Raw genomic sequence first — 15,009 nt, forward strand, 5'->3', positions numbered from 1 at the left:
ATGCGAAAGTCTGCAAAGGAAGACACATTGACCGTTTCATTTTGTCCCACTGATGCAGTTCGACCGGCTGCATTTCTCTCGCCCTTGTGCTTATCCTCCCCAAGGATGGGTTGTGTTGACTCAACGGAGCGCATGTGGGCCACTGCGCAAATCCCGTAACCTTCCAAAGATCTCCGCTTGTTCTGATCGATTGGGTATCGTATGTTTGCAAGGCAAAGAATGACGCCGCCACTCTCCCTTGTCGAACGCAGTCCATCCATCATTTGTGCTTCACTGCATTCGAGAGCGGGTTTCAAACAGACGTGCAACAAAGATGAGCATGGACAATCAGGAGGGATGAATTAAAATAATCTCTGGGAGTGGTAGAAAGCGGACGGTTTGGGCTTCAAGTTGGTGTCGGTGCCTGATGTTTGGTCCAGGGAATAGGACGAGGTGGTTGTTTTCTTATCCGCAGTGTGTGTTGGTGGGGGAACCACATTGGAACTGAAGTGTGTGTTGAGGGGGGGGGGGGGGGGGGAGAGACTGAAATGTTTGGACCCCTTTCCAATGAAAGGCTCCCGGAGGAGACGGAAGGGGGCCACGCTGTCAGCTCCATTCTGGGCTGCCAAAGGGGCCAAGGCGTTTCCATGCCCGTCCCGAAACAGGGCAAGCCTGCAAATGCTGGAATCTCCACCCCCCCCCCCCCACCTCTCATCCGTTCGCGGAAAGTTGGAAGAAAAGTTTGGTCAAACAACCCATTTGACGAAAGCGCAGCAAAAAGATGACTTGGGTGCGCTGTGCAGAAACTCCGATGGTGCCAGCGCTTTGCCCACTCACCTTAAATCTCTGGGTGCGAGCGTGGTTGGGAACGAAGAACCCAGGAACTCATGATCCTTTCCTGCCACTCTTGGACCTTCCTACAAACAGGGTTGTGCGTCACATCCATAGCTCCCCTCCTCTCGCACTTGAGAGAAATGTGAATAAATCTCACCGACCTGGATCGTGGTTAATAAAAAAAATAAAATCACACAGCTGGAGAAAATCAGCAGGTCGAACAGTGCACTTTATAAAGACACATAACCAAGGTTTTGGGTCGTTGTCAAGGTATCTTGATCTTTGCTCTTTAAAGCACGCTGTTTGACCTCCTGAATGTGTTTTGACTTCAACTATGGTGTCTGAAGACTTTCGTGTTTTACTTTTGGATAGTGCTGGGTTGTTAAATTCTTCCAGCTCTATAAAATGTAGAACATTGCAGCCCAAAGACAGGCCATTCGGCCCTTCTAGTCCGAACCTGCCTAGTCCTACTGACCTGCATCCATACCCCTCCCATCCATACTTCGCAAGGTTTTATAGAGCTGCAACGATACTGCATGGCACATGAACTAATGAAGGCCAGCACACCATACAGCTTCTTAACCACTCTATCCACTTGTCCAAGATCCCTTTCTTCCTCCACGCTATTAAGAACCATCGCCTATTTTCTATATCATTGTGCAACACAGGCATTGACCCATTAACAAATTTTGGCTTGTAAGTCATTGAGTTGGGAACATGAGAGCATATTATTGCAATGAATCAGAGTATTTGAACTTTCTCAAACTAAAAATGTACCTGCAATGTTAAAGGTCATTCCACACTCCCATCACTCTCTGTGTGAAGAATTCCCCCTAACCTTTCGCCCTTAACCCATGTCCTCTGGTTTGTATCTCACTTACCCTCAGTGGTAAAAGCCTATCTACATTTATTCTGTCTATCCCCCTCATAATTTTGATCAAATTTCCCCTCCTTCTTCTACACTCCAGGGAATAAAGTCTTAACCTGTTTAACATATTGCACAACAAATACTTTTAACACCAAAAATGCATTTTATAGAAGTAGAAAATCACAAACTGCCTCACAGTTTACTATTTAATAAACAACCAAATCGCCAAAGGTGACATGAATTGAATGACAAGGCAGTAGGTTCGAAGGAGTGTGCTATTGGAGGAAAAGGGGCATAGAGGTGTAGGCAGCTGATGACATGGCTGACAATCCGTAAGTGAGTACAGTGACCTCAGAGTGCTGTTGGATTGGAGGGACTTTCCCCAGTGGGAAAGTGGGAGTGCTATTCAAGAGCAAGGAGAGGATTTTAGAAGTTGATGTTGCCAATCAGAGAGCCAGTTCATGTATGGAAGGACGTCAGGTACTGAAGAATATTTGAAGCAGGGGTGCAGAGGTTGTGGGAACCTTTAGTTCCTGGAGGCTGGTCAGAAGAGAGTGGGAACAAGTTCACAGCTGAGGCCTTCAGCTGTAGGTGACCTGAGACAGGAGTCTCCTTTCATACTTTAGATTTATTGTCAGAGTACATACATCACATCACATACAACCCTAAGATTTTTTTTCCTGTGGGCCTGGCTGAATTTCTAGTGAAAATAAAACTATACTCAAGAAAAGATACATATACAAAAGAGAAATACAAACAAGAAAAGAAATGTAAAGAAGCTGTTCAATACAGAAAATAAATATTCATTAATAAATAATGACCTTAAATGAGTCCCTGATTGAGTTTGTTGTTGAGGAGTCTGATGGTGGAGGGGTAGCAGCTGTCCCTGAACCAGGTGGTGCGAGTTTTGTGGCGCCTAGACCTCTTTCCTGATGGCAGCAGCGAGGACAGTGCATGTCCTGGGTGGTGTGGATCCTTGATGATTGTTGCTGCTCTTCAACAGCAGCGTTCCCTGTAAATTTTCTGGATAGTGGGGAGAGTTTTGCCTGTGATACACTGCAGTGGGTGATGTCCACTACTTTCTGCAGGGCTTTCTGCTCAGAGGTATTGGTGCCCCTATACCAGGCCGTGATTCAGCCAGCCGGTCAGCACAATTTCTACTGCACACTTGTAGATGTTTGCCAAGGGTTTTGCCCACAATCTAGTGTCATATAGTAGCCTTTTGGTAATAGCCATCATTTAAACAAGCCATTCACAATTGTGACTCTATAGCCCCTCTGAGCCACAGCACATTTAAGGAGATCACAAATTGAAATCCTAAGTATTTTTTGTGTTTTTTATGTAGTCGGTTGGAGAGAAATATGGAAGAAGCCAACAAAACTTGACTTCTTCACAGGGAAGGGGGCCCCATAAAGTTTGAGTAGAGTCCTAATAGGGCGATAGCAAATCAAAGGTTGAGAATTGATGATTTAAACCACAGTAAGTATATGATTTAATTTTTTGGTGTGTTCTGATAAAGACCATGAGTTTCCCAACCTGCCCTGTCATCCTGCAATTGCTTCAAAGCCCAATCTCAACATTTTCTTTTCCTGATAACCCTTCTGTTCTGTGGTAAGATGGATTTGATTATTGGTATCACTGAAGTTGTTGATTCAAATGTTTCAGCCAGGTAAAAATTATACTGGCAACCGGATATGTTACTATTTAACCAATTTACCAATGACCTTTAACATTGCAGGTACATTTTTAGTTTGAGAAAGTTCAAATACTCTGATTTATTGCAATAATATGCTCTCATGTTCCCAACTCAATGACTTACAAGCCAAAATTTGTTAATGGGTCAATGCCTGTATTGCACAATAATATAGAAAATAGGCAATGGTTCTTAATAGTGTGGAGGAAGAAAGGGATCTTGGGCAAGTGGATAGAGTGGTTAAGAAGCTGTATGGTGTGCTGGCCTTCATTAGTAGAGGAATTGAGTTCATGCACCATGCAGTAATGTTGCAGCTCTATAAAACCTTGCAAAGTATTGCCTGTTGTTCTGGTTGCCTCATTTCAGGAAGGGCATAGAGGTTTGAAGGAGGGTGCAGAGGAAATTTAGCAGGATGTTGCCAAATTGGAGAACATGCCTTATGAAGTAAGGTTGACACAGTTAGGGTTTGCTTTTTGAAGTGACAAAGGATGAGAAGAGACTAAATAGAAGTATATAAGATTATGAGAGGCATAGAAAGGGTGAACAGCAAATTCTTTTTTTTCCTTGGGTGACAATAGCAAGTACCAGATGATATCTGTTTAAAGTGAGTGGAAGAAAGTTTAGGGGAGATGTCAGAAAGGTGGTGGGATGCATTGCTGGGAGAGATGGCGAAGCTGGTACAACATGGACATTGAAAAGAACCATGGAACACTACAGTACAGAAAGCAGGCTGTTCGGCCCTTCTAGTCTGTGCCAAAAACATCATTCCACTCGTCTCACTGACCCACACCCATTCCATAACCCCCCAGACCTCTCCTATCCATGTTTCTTTCCAGATTTTTTTTTCAAGACTCTTGGATGTAAGAACAATAAATGGTAATAGGTGTGTGGAGGTTATGCCTAGGTTTCCATAGGTCAGCACAACCTCGTTGGGTGAAGGGTCTGTACGGTATCACAATGCTCTTTGTTGCCGTGGGGCTGATAATATACAACTGAAGCTTTACAGACTAAATTGGAAAAGGTGGTACCAAGAGAAAGACTTGTTTCCCAATGGGGATACAAAATCCACTCTCTGCGAATACTAAAACTCGGTGTCTCCTCAAGTCAATGAATTGATTTTTAAAAAAAAAAAAAATATTTTGAACCTTGGATCCCTTTCCTGTGTCCATTTGTCCTTCATTCTGGAAGCTGAATAAATTATTTAAAAGAGATTTTCCATTTCGGGGAAACTTAATGTATTTTGGACCATTCATTATATAGTTTTTTTTTAATCTATAAGCAAAGCTGCAAGAATGATTTTTGACTTTAATGGTTATTTTCATGCACTGTGACCTAGTGAATGATTTTCCTCTCTAGTGGTTGCTATTTAGTGCATCTCACCATAAAGAGACCTGCAATCTGGTTGGGGAAGAGGAATTAGGACGCAGCGGAGGTTTCTTCCAGCATAGCAGCTCCCTGCTGTCCTTTTCAGCTCTCTTTCATATGAGGACCATTGTCTGAAACTACAATGAGCCTTTCCAAAGATAAATTCCTGCATTAATAGCCTAAAGAGAGCTTGAAACCACTGCTTTTGCCCTTGAAGATCATCTTTCATGTTTAAAGCGCGCGATGTGTGTCACACTGAAAACGAAGGCTGCACTTTTCCATGTTTTTCTTCTCTGTCGCTGGGGATTTATTTTGCAGGAAATATGAACTGCAAGGATTTGCATTGATTTACTTGGATTCAATGACCATAAAATCTGTTAAGACTGTAAGAGGGGAAATACTGTATTACCCAGGCATGTTTAATAGGGTGAGTTACAGCAGTAGTAATTGATTTATAAAACAAGGTTCTAATTAAATTGAATAGATTTATAAAGCTATTTTTTTCCAATAGGAATTTTTATTGAAGCCAAAGACAACTTGATATTTTTGTTTTTGGTAACATTTACTTAGGATTGGTTACTCAATTTCATAGAACATTACAGTACAGGCCCTTCAGCCCATGATGTTGTACTGACCTACGTAAACCAACTCCCTGTTGAGCTAATCCTTCCCTATCTCACACCTTTTCATTTTTCGATAGCTTGATGAAGAGCTCAAGCCCAAACGTCAGTTATGTATCTTTATCTTTGCTCTCTAAAGGACGCTATTTGACCTGTGTCATGTTTTTACTTCAACCATGGTGTCTGCAGACTTGCATGTTTCATTTCTACCGTACACCCATTACCCTCTATTTTTTTTTAACAAAATTCTTACAAGTGAAATTTCTTACTATTTCCAAAACTTTATAAAATGTTTACTCGTTATTGTAATGGTAAGAAGAGGAATAATCAGAATTCAGTGATTGTAACTACTTCCTTTAAGCTAGAATATGAATTTATCTTGTGGAGTTTAAGGTATAATCTGACAATGCTAAAAATATACATCTGGTTAATAGGAGTTAAATAGGTCAGTTCTGTGTGTCCATGGCTTGTATATTGGGCTGTCTTTTCTCAATGATATTATTAAAAGAACCCATTAGCTTTTGCTATTAATTTTTGCAGTTTCATCCTCTTAATAATTACACCAGTGGCTTTCCCTGAAATACAATAAGTTTTGTACAAATTGTTTCATTGCCTACCATTCCAAATTATTTAAAAACAACTGTGATTTAGTCTGCCAGCTACATCTAATGGCATTTTGTGTAAGGAAAACATACATTTAAAAAATTCTCTGAACATTGCAGAAAATAAAACCTCTATGGTATTCATTTACATGATGTTTTAAAAGCCGGAGTAAAGCCAACTGAATTAAAAAAAGGTGCTACTATAACTTAAAAGTTCCATAGGGGAATTTGGTAATGCACTGCATCATTTATGATGAACATAACCATATAAACGTTTACAGCACGGAAACAGGCCATGTCGGCCCTTCAAGTCCGTACCGGTTCACTTGCGTGTAGTATTTTCATCTTTCTGTAAACAAGGAGGTTATTTTGAGACAGGCCCTTGCACCACACAAGATTCTATAGTGTGGGAACCTGCGGTTTCTGATAACAAATTTTCTCGCCCTCTCTGCAGGCTGAGGAATGTTGATGAGATTTGGTACATGAATAGACTAGAGCTTAATTCTGACCCCGTGTTAGTTCCCAGAGCTATAGGCACCCAGTGTTGATAGAAGATTGATTGAAAGAGGATGCTAATAAACACCTCTTCCATTTTCGCCGTGTTCCTTTCAACTTGCATTCAGAGTGATGCAAAATCATCGTGCAACTTCTCTGAAATTATTAAGTTTAACCTTGAAAGGATTTAGCAGGTACCTGATGCAGCAATTTATTTGGGAATAACCATTAGGTTTGTCAGTTTCACTAACTTTTGTTTTCATTATAAATGCCATGGATTTTTTTTTCCCCTCTGTTGACCTTGGAATTCAAAATACACTGAGATTAAATTACATTACTGTAAGTTTTTATTTAATATGAATTTGAAATAGCAGCTCGGTTTGAAAGAGTTTGTGTTAATTAAATTCAGTTCACAACAGGCCTAGAATTCTAATTTTAATGAGGCCACCCTATAGGTCCCTGAAGTCAACCTGGGGTGTATGTACCAAGACTGCTTCACACATGGAAGTACCGGGTTGAATTTCCGGAGTGACCCAAAACGACCCAGAAATTATCCATATTCTGTCTCGCTCTGAAAAATTTCAAGTCGTCATAAAATCGACCTTCTAAATTTCCAAAGAAGAGTCATTGAGAGCTACAGTACAGAAACAGGGTCTTCAGCCCATTGAAATCATAACAGACATCACTTTGTCATTTACTCAGCCCATTTTTAAAAATTATCTCCAGATTCTACCACTCATCTACACACTAGGGGTGATTACAGTGGTCAGTTCAGATTTCAGATTGATTGTCAGATTACAAACATGGTATCACATACAACCCTGAGATTATTTTTCCTGCGGGCATGGCAGAATTACCACTAATTGGAAGTGCAACGAATAAACTGTTCACAGTGTAAAAAGTAAACAAAAACTGTAAACAGATAACGAATGTAAATAAACTGACTGCCACACAGCGAGAACAAAAAGAAGATCAATAAAGTGCCCAAGTAAGACTCCTTAAATGAGTCCCTGATTGAGTTTGATGGTTGAGGAGTAGCAGCTGTTCCTGAACCTGGTGGTGTGAGTCTCGTGGCACCTATAACCTCTTTCCTGATGGCAGCAGTGAGATCAGAGCGTGTGCTGGGTGGTGTGGGTCTTTGACGATTGCTGCTGTTCTCCGATGGCAGAGTTCTCTATAGATGCACTCAATAGTAGGGAGGATTTTGCCTGTGATGTCCTGGGCAGTGTCCACTACTTTTTAGAGGGCTTTGCGCACAGGGGTATTGGTGTCCCCATACCAGATCATGATGTAGCCGGTCAGCACACTTTCCATCGCACACCTGTAGAAGTTTCACAGTGTTTCTGGTGCCATAGCAAACCTCCGCAAACTCCTGAGGAAGTAGAGGCAATGATGTGCTTTCTTCACAATGCCATTGGTGTGTTATCCTACCAACAACCCTGTCTTTGGAATGAAAGTGGAAAAATAAGAGGAAATCTGCACGGTCATGGCAGGGGGGAAGGGTGGTGCCTGACAGCCCTTGAGGTCAGGATTGAACCTGGATCTCTAATAGTGTGAGATAGCATCAGTACTGTTCCACCAGCTGGCTGGAATCTTACCAACACATTGTCATCTTCTATGGCCACCCTGAGCCACATGGTGTGTCTTTACCAGCAAGAAGCTGGATGTTGGGCAAAATTGAAAAATTTAGGGTGTAATAGATCAACAGAGGCCTAGTATGCAGTTGGCCTTGCTACTTGAGCTAGGCCTTGGAGAGAGACTAGAACCTCTAGTTGTGCTTTGTTGTGCAACATACATAGAAGAAAAAAAAGAAACAAAAATCAAACAATATAATACTTAGATTTTTAAAATTACTTTATTAAGAATGGATAATTTCCCCAAAAAACCTACTTTCCCCTCTCTCTTGGTCCCCTACCCCCTCTCAACAAACTAGGCCTTGTATCACATCTTGGCTGCTTCAGGAATTGATTAATTGGCATTGGTGGAAAACAGTGAGGAATCTTAAATTTGCAGAGTGGGTGGGTTTCAAATAGAAGGGGATTAAATTCTAGCAAACAGGATATGCTTTTACAGGCTTTCAGGCTTAACCTGAGTATATCTGACACCAAATGGGAAATTCCTGCCAGGGAAGTGGGTTGTGAATTTAAATAAAGTAATCCTTTATTAGGAATAACATTGTTCCCCAAACTCTGTGAAATTCACTCGAAATAGAATGGCTTTGGATGGGAATTGCGAAACTGAAAATCTGCAGTAATCTGGCATTCACTCTTTCAGCTTCTTGTCTGCTCCCCTGAGTGATGATAAAATGAGTTGAGCTATTTCCCCCCCCACCCCCCACCCTGGAGTAAATTTTGGGGTAAGCATTGTTGTACAGGGTCCACACTTTTACATTTGCCTTGAAACTTGTTGCCTGCGATTGACAGGTCTCCAAGAGGACTTGAAGGCGGTGCTGCTCATGCCATAATATTGTGGGACTTAGAAAGAATAGAGCAGGAGCCTTGGGATCAGCAGGAATCATCACCTATTGATTCAACCACAGCTGTAAGAGAGAACGTGTGTCAGACGAGTTCAGAGGAAGTGATGACCTGCACACAGTGTATTCAGGAGTACGTTGGAAAACAATATCCCAGGAAGCTTAGACCAGAAACAAGCAGATATCCACATAACTTCCCGCTCTGCAGTTTTGGTGTTGACTGCAGCTTTTCCTGTGAACAGGGAAGATGTCCTTGCAAATCTATATAAGTCATATACATTGAATGGTAGACAATTGAGGAGTGCAGAGCGACAAAGGGATTTAGGAGTTATGGTAAATAGTACCCTCAAAGTTGATACTCAGGTAGATAGAGTGGTGAAGAAGGCATTTGGAATGTTGGCCTTCATAAATTGGAGTATTGAATTCAAGAGTTGGGATGTTATGATGAAATTGTACAAAGCACTGGTGAGGCCAAGTTTGGAATACTGTGTGCAATTTTGGTCACCAAATTATAGGAAGGATATAAACAAAATAGAGAGAGTGCAGAGAAGGTTCATGAGAATGTTGACAGGATGTCAGGGTTTGAGTGACAGAGAAAGGTTGAGCAGCCTGGGGCTTTTTTCTCTGGAGCGTAGCAGATTGAGGGGAGATTTGATGGAGGTGTTCAAGATTTTAAAAGGGACAGAGAGAGTCAACGTGGATAGACTTTTTCAATTAAGAGTGAGGGATATTCAAACCAGAGGCCATGGTTTGAGATTGCAGTTGGAAAATTATAAGGGGAACATGAGGGGAAATTTCTTCACGCAAAGGGTGGTTGGGATGTGGAATAAGCTTCCGGCAGAGGTGGTTGAAGCAAGGACACTATTTACATTTAAGGAAAGACTGGATTATTACATGGAGGGGAGAGGATTGGAGGGGTATGGACCAGGTGCTGGTCAGTGGGACTAGGAGGGTGGGAATTTGTTCCAGCATGGACTAGTAGGGCCAAACTGGCCTGTTCTGTGCTGTATATGGTTACATGGTAGATCTATATAGAACCATAGAACATTACAGCTCAGAAACAGGCCTTTTGGCCCTTCTAGTCTGTGCTGAACTATTATTCTACCTAGTCCCACTGACCTCCACCCAGTCTGAAGTCCTTCTCTCCCTGTCCAAATTCTTCTTGAATATTAAAATTGAGCCTGCATTCACCACTTCCACAGCTTGTTCCATACTCCCACCACTCTGTGTGAAGAAATTCTCCCTCATGTTCCCCCTAAACCTTTGACCTTTCACCCTGAAACACATGTCCTCCATTTACTCTAACTGTACCCCTCATAAATTTTGTACTCTTCTATCATATCTTCCCTCATTCTTCTACGCTGCAAGGAACAAAGTTCTAACCTGTTTAACCTTTCCCTGTAACTCAGTTCCTGAAGTCCGAGCAACATCTTCTCTGCATTCTTTTAATCTTTTTGATGTCCTTCCTGTAATTAGGTTGCATAGGTCAATAATCAGAGGATTTAAATTCATTGGTGGCTGGATTAGAGGAGGGTTGAGGAAATGATGCACATCTGAAGGGTATGTGGTCAGGAGTCTTCTATTCTCCCTGAATATTTGGTGCAGCAGAAACCTTCAACGTGGTGAAAAGGCACCTGGTTGAGCACAAAAAGATCCATTTCTTTGCTATTATTCTTCATCAGCATTGATGGTTGATTAATTCTTCTGATCCTCCCTGTACAGAATCATGGAATTGTTGTGGCACATCAGAAGGCTAATTGACCCACTGACTTTATGCTGTTGTTATTTATAGCAAAATCAGTTCCATCTCCCTCATTCTCCTGATTGTCCTGGAAATTATTTGCTATCAAGCGTCTTTCCAGTTTCCTCTGGAAGGCACCATTATGTTTTTTTTCCACAGCCGCTGTGTTGCAGGAAACTATTGCCATTTTCCCGGAATGCAGTCTGTGTAAAAAGGTCAGAACGGGAATGAGGTGGCCTTTCCCATTCAGATATTGTACCTCCTGGACGCCGAGTAAATTTCCTGGAACGCCTGCAGTCTAAACTGAACTTCAGGCATTCCGTGAACAACAGGCTAACGAATAGCACGTATCGATGACGCATGTTGGAATTAATTACTGCACTCCTGGCACGCTGTCTAAACGCATGTAAGGAAACAGAGATTTCAAGTTTTGGAAATTTGTGTGTGAACGACCAATGCCAAGACCTCTGACATTCTTCAGACTGTTAAAATCATGTAAATTTTATCTAAAAAACATAAATGACTCTGCCTCCTCTGCCCTTGAAGAGTTTGAGTTCCACAACTACATGCTGCAATTTTAATTTTTTTTCCTCATTTGTGTATTTTGCTAAAAAATGCGAGCAATGCCCTCTGTTTCATTAATTGGTAATGGGGGAAACTTCCATCTATTATTCGCATCTAAACCAGTCCTAATCTTTCGCACCTTATCAAATCCCCCCTCGACTTTCTCTGTCCCAAGGCGAAAGGCCACAGTTTTTCCAGGAAACTGAAATTTCCCATCTCTAGACCTATTCTGGTAAATGTTTTCTACCCTCTTACTTGAACCTTCACAGCTTTCCTAATGAAAGTCAGCAGATACCGTGGTTGAAGTAAAAATACAATGCTGGAGAAACTCATCAGGTCAAATAGTGATCTTTATGTAGCAAAGATAAAAGACATGACCAATGTCAAGATATGGTAAAATGTCATCAGGTGCCAAAACAAAATGGTAGAGGAGGAGCGGTAGGTGGAGGAGCATGGCCCCAAAGCAATTGAAGTACATGTAGTCCTCAACTTATGACCATAATTGGGACCAAAGGATTGGTCATAACTCGGATTGTTCGTGTCGGATTCACATGTCTTAACGAGGTATTAAAGCAATTTTTCAAAAAAAATTTGAACAAATGAACCTTTAATGAAGAATTTCAGAATATGTACAGTATTTAAAAAAAAAAAAAAAAAATTGGTTGTATGTGTGAGTAGACGTAACTCGCGTAGGTCATAAATTGAGAACTACCTGTAAAACAGGTAAGTGTGTGGTTGAAGAAAAAATAAAATGCTGGAGAAACTCAGCAGGTTAAACTAAGTTGGTATGTACCTTTATCTTTGCCATACACTGACGAACCTGCTGAGTTTCTCCAGCTTTCCTAAAGTTGGATGATTGGAATTTAGATATAAATCTCCAATTGGAACATAACTGAGGTTCTTATTTAGGTTTGACATAGATTCCCTATTTTTGTGCACTCAGCTTGTCATCATGAATTCCAGAAATCAATTTAGGCCTGTTATGTACATGACAGAACAGATTAAAAATAATATTTTTTAACTTTATTCAACAATTATATAACACTTACTCTAATTTAACTAACTTATCTAAACTTAACTAAATTTATGTACAATTATCTAACTTCAATAACTGCGCGCAAATATATTGGTGTGTGTGGCATACCCCCAAGCCACCACAGCTCAACGCTCAATTCTTGAAAGGCAGTTTCAAGTTCAAAATTCAGAAATTCAGTGATGATACGTGGGCTTGAGATTGATGCGACATGCAGGCTTTAGATGGTTGAGGCCTACAGGCCTTAGATGAATGGGGAGACACGCAGGCTTTAAATGGTTGAGGCACGCGGGCCTTAGATGAATGGTGAGACACACAGGCTTTAAGATGGTCGTGACATGCAGGCCTTAAATGGTGAGACACGCACTTAGATGGAAGGAGGAGTTCATGAAGTGGTGAAAAAGATGGGGGGGGGGGTGATAAAATGTTGATTACTCATGACACCCTGGTTGAGGTGCTTCAGAGAAATGTCCTTTTTAGATGAGTGCCTTCTTCAACAATTAGAACCCTTTTCTGGGGCAGTATTTCTTCTGCAACTTTAAAAACCCCTTTTGTGGGTCAGTAAAAGCGGTCTCTCATTCCTTTCTAAGCAAAAGGAGGAAATCTGACAATTCTGTCTTTTAGCACATAATGAGGCCAAGTGGGTTTCTCTTTCCCACAAAGGAGGCTGAAGAGCTGTTGACGCTTGTGCTACTTCCTCAAAATGGCCTCCAGCCACTCCTGTGTATTCAGTCTTAATTTGTTGGTCACATGGTCTCTGGACCGTGTTTTAGAGACATTGCTTTGCTTCTCTTCAAATGTATCCATTTAGGAATGTGATGTCTTCAAAGCTCGCTGCTAGCACAGTTACTTCAAATCCTGCAGGAAGGTTGTTAAATCTATTCTCTTAAAGGGACAGTCCCACACAATAAAATGAACTGAAAAATGGGAGAACGTCACAAGGCCAATTAATGAGATTTCCAAAATCAAAAATCAGAATATCCAAAATCCAATATCCAAAAGTGGCGGCACATTTAGTGTAGTGGTTTGCGCAACCATGTTACAGCGCCAGCGATTGGGACAGGGTTCAAATCCCATGCTCTCTATAAGAAGTATGTATGTTCTCACTGTGCCTGTGTGGGTTTCCTCCCACTGTTTAAAATGGGTCAATTGGGTGTAATTGGGCAGCAGGGGCTTGTGGGCCGAAATGGCCAGTTACTGTGTTGCATGTCTAAATTTAACTTGATTTTAAAATTGCGACATAAGAACATAAGAAATAGGCTCAGGAATAGGCCCATCTGGCACATCGAGCTGCTCTGTCATTTGTAAGATCGATGTTGATCTTGCTGTGGACTCAGCTCCACCTACCCACCTGATCCCCTTAATCCTTATACCTCTACCATTCAATAATCTACCTATCCATGTCTTAAATACATTTAATGAGACTATCTCTCTTACTTATGGGAGAACAAGGAATCCCCAGAACTCTCAGGTGAACAAGATATTCTGTCTAAACCCTTACAATTTAAACAAATGGCTAGTTCTGTCCTTTCCATTTATCATAGTTTGCCAAAACTCATTGTTTTTAAAATACAAGGAAATGCTGATCATTATGCAATCTGTTCCTCTAACAATACCATTCACTGCCTTTTAAAAGCTTCTTTTCTAAACATTAGTGACATCAGTAACCTTGATTCTATTCTGAATTACACTTGGGAGGCCGTGGATGGTAGGTGCAGGGGGAATGGAGAGAGAGGTCAATTGGGTAGCATTCACACGCTTAAATAAGCAAGAAACATGGCCAACTCCTAAACAAAGCTCCCTACGATGCCGAAAGCAGCACTTTGACCTGATGTTAAGGTAGCCTAATGCTCGATTGATGCATTTATTTAAATAAGCTTCTCCGTTATCTTTAGTGGACAGGCAGTTGTTCCATTTGTATCGAGGAGCTTCTCCACAGTTCAATCCAACCAAGGGCATCGCGTGGCTTATATTTTTTCTATAATAAAGTGAATCAGCCTCCTACATAATTTCTGTGCAGTTGCATTCTAAGCCAACTCTCTGATCTGTGTGGAATGAATTCATTGCTTATTTCAGTTTTGCTACCGTGATTTCTTCCCCCCACCCCCCCCCCCCCCCCCACAACAATTATTTCATTCAATTGATCAAGACTGGCAGAAACCCAAAGCTGTGTTAGCAGTTTGCTCTCCGAGCACATTTATCAAGGATTTTGAACACAAGCTGCTTCTATGTCTTGTCAGCTTGAAGTCCCACAAGGGTCACAACCCTTTGATCCCTCCATGTGGCTTGTGTCATTCTGAAGCTAGATAACTGACTGAGTTTTTTTTTTCCCCCTCTTGATTAGTGATCCCAATGAATTGATCAAGGATTAGGAATGCAGATTAATAAAGGGGTAACAAATGCTGCAAACAATGGGTTGGCTACTAGTGCAATGGAAGCAGCACAAACCCACACACAGTCAATGGACCACTTACTGGAAAAGAATGAATTTTATTTTAATAAATCATAGTTCTTTGGCAGGAAAAAAAAATGACACCAATATTAATTTAATAGCAATGACCCCTCTCCAAACCTTCACCCACACAGGAAATGTCATGAGGGACAATACAGCCCGTGTTATGGCTTTCACTGGTCTCCGTATTTTCCCATGGAGTTAAAAAAAATCCTCCAGGCAGTATCTTGCAGATCTCTTGCACTTGAGACTTGAGCTTGTGAGATGAAATCAAGGGTCAGGAATTCCTG

General features: G+C 41.3%; 1 protein-coding gene across 1 annotated transcript in view; it reads left to right on the forward strand.

Moving 5' to 3' along the window:
- Positions 1-15,009, forward strand: part of rnd2 (Rho family GTPase 2) — a 76,759-nt gene that overhangs the window by 902 nt on the left and 60,848 nt on the right. The window lies entirely within an intron of this gene.

Source organism: Narcine bancroftii, chromosome 12 (genome assembly GCF_036971445.1).
Source record: "Narcine bancroftii isolate sNarBan1 chromosome 12, sNarBan1.hap1, whole genome shotgun sequence".
Lineage (NCBI taxonomy): Eukaryota > Metazoa > Chordata > Chondrichthyes > Torpediniformes > Narcinidae > Narcine > Narcine bancroftii.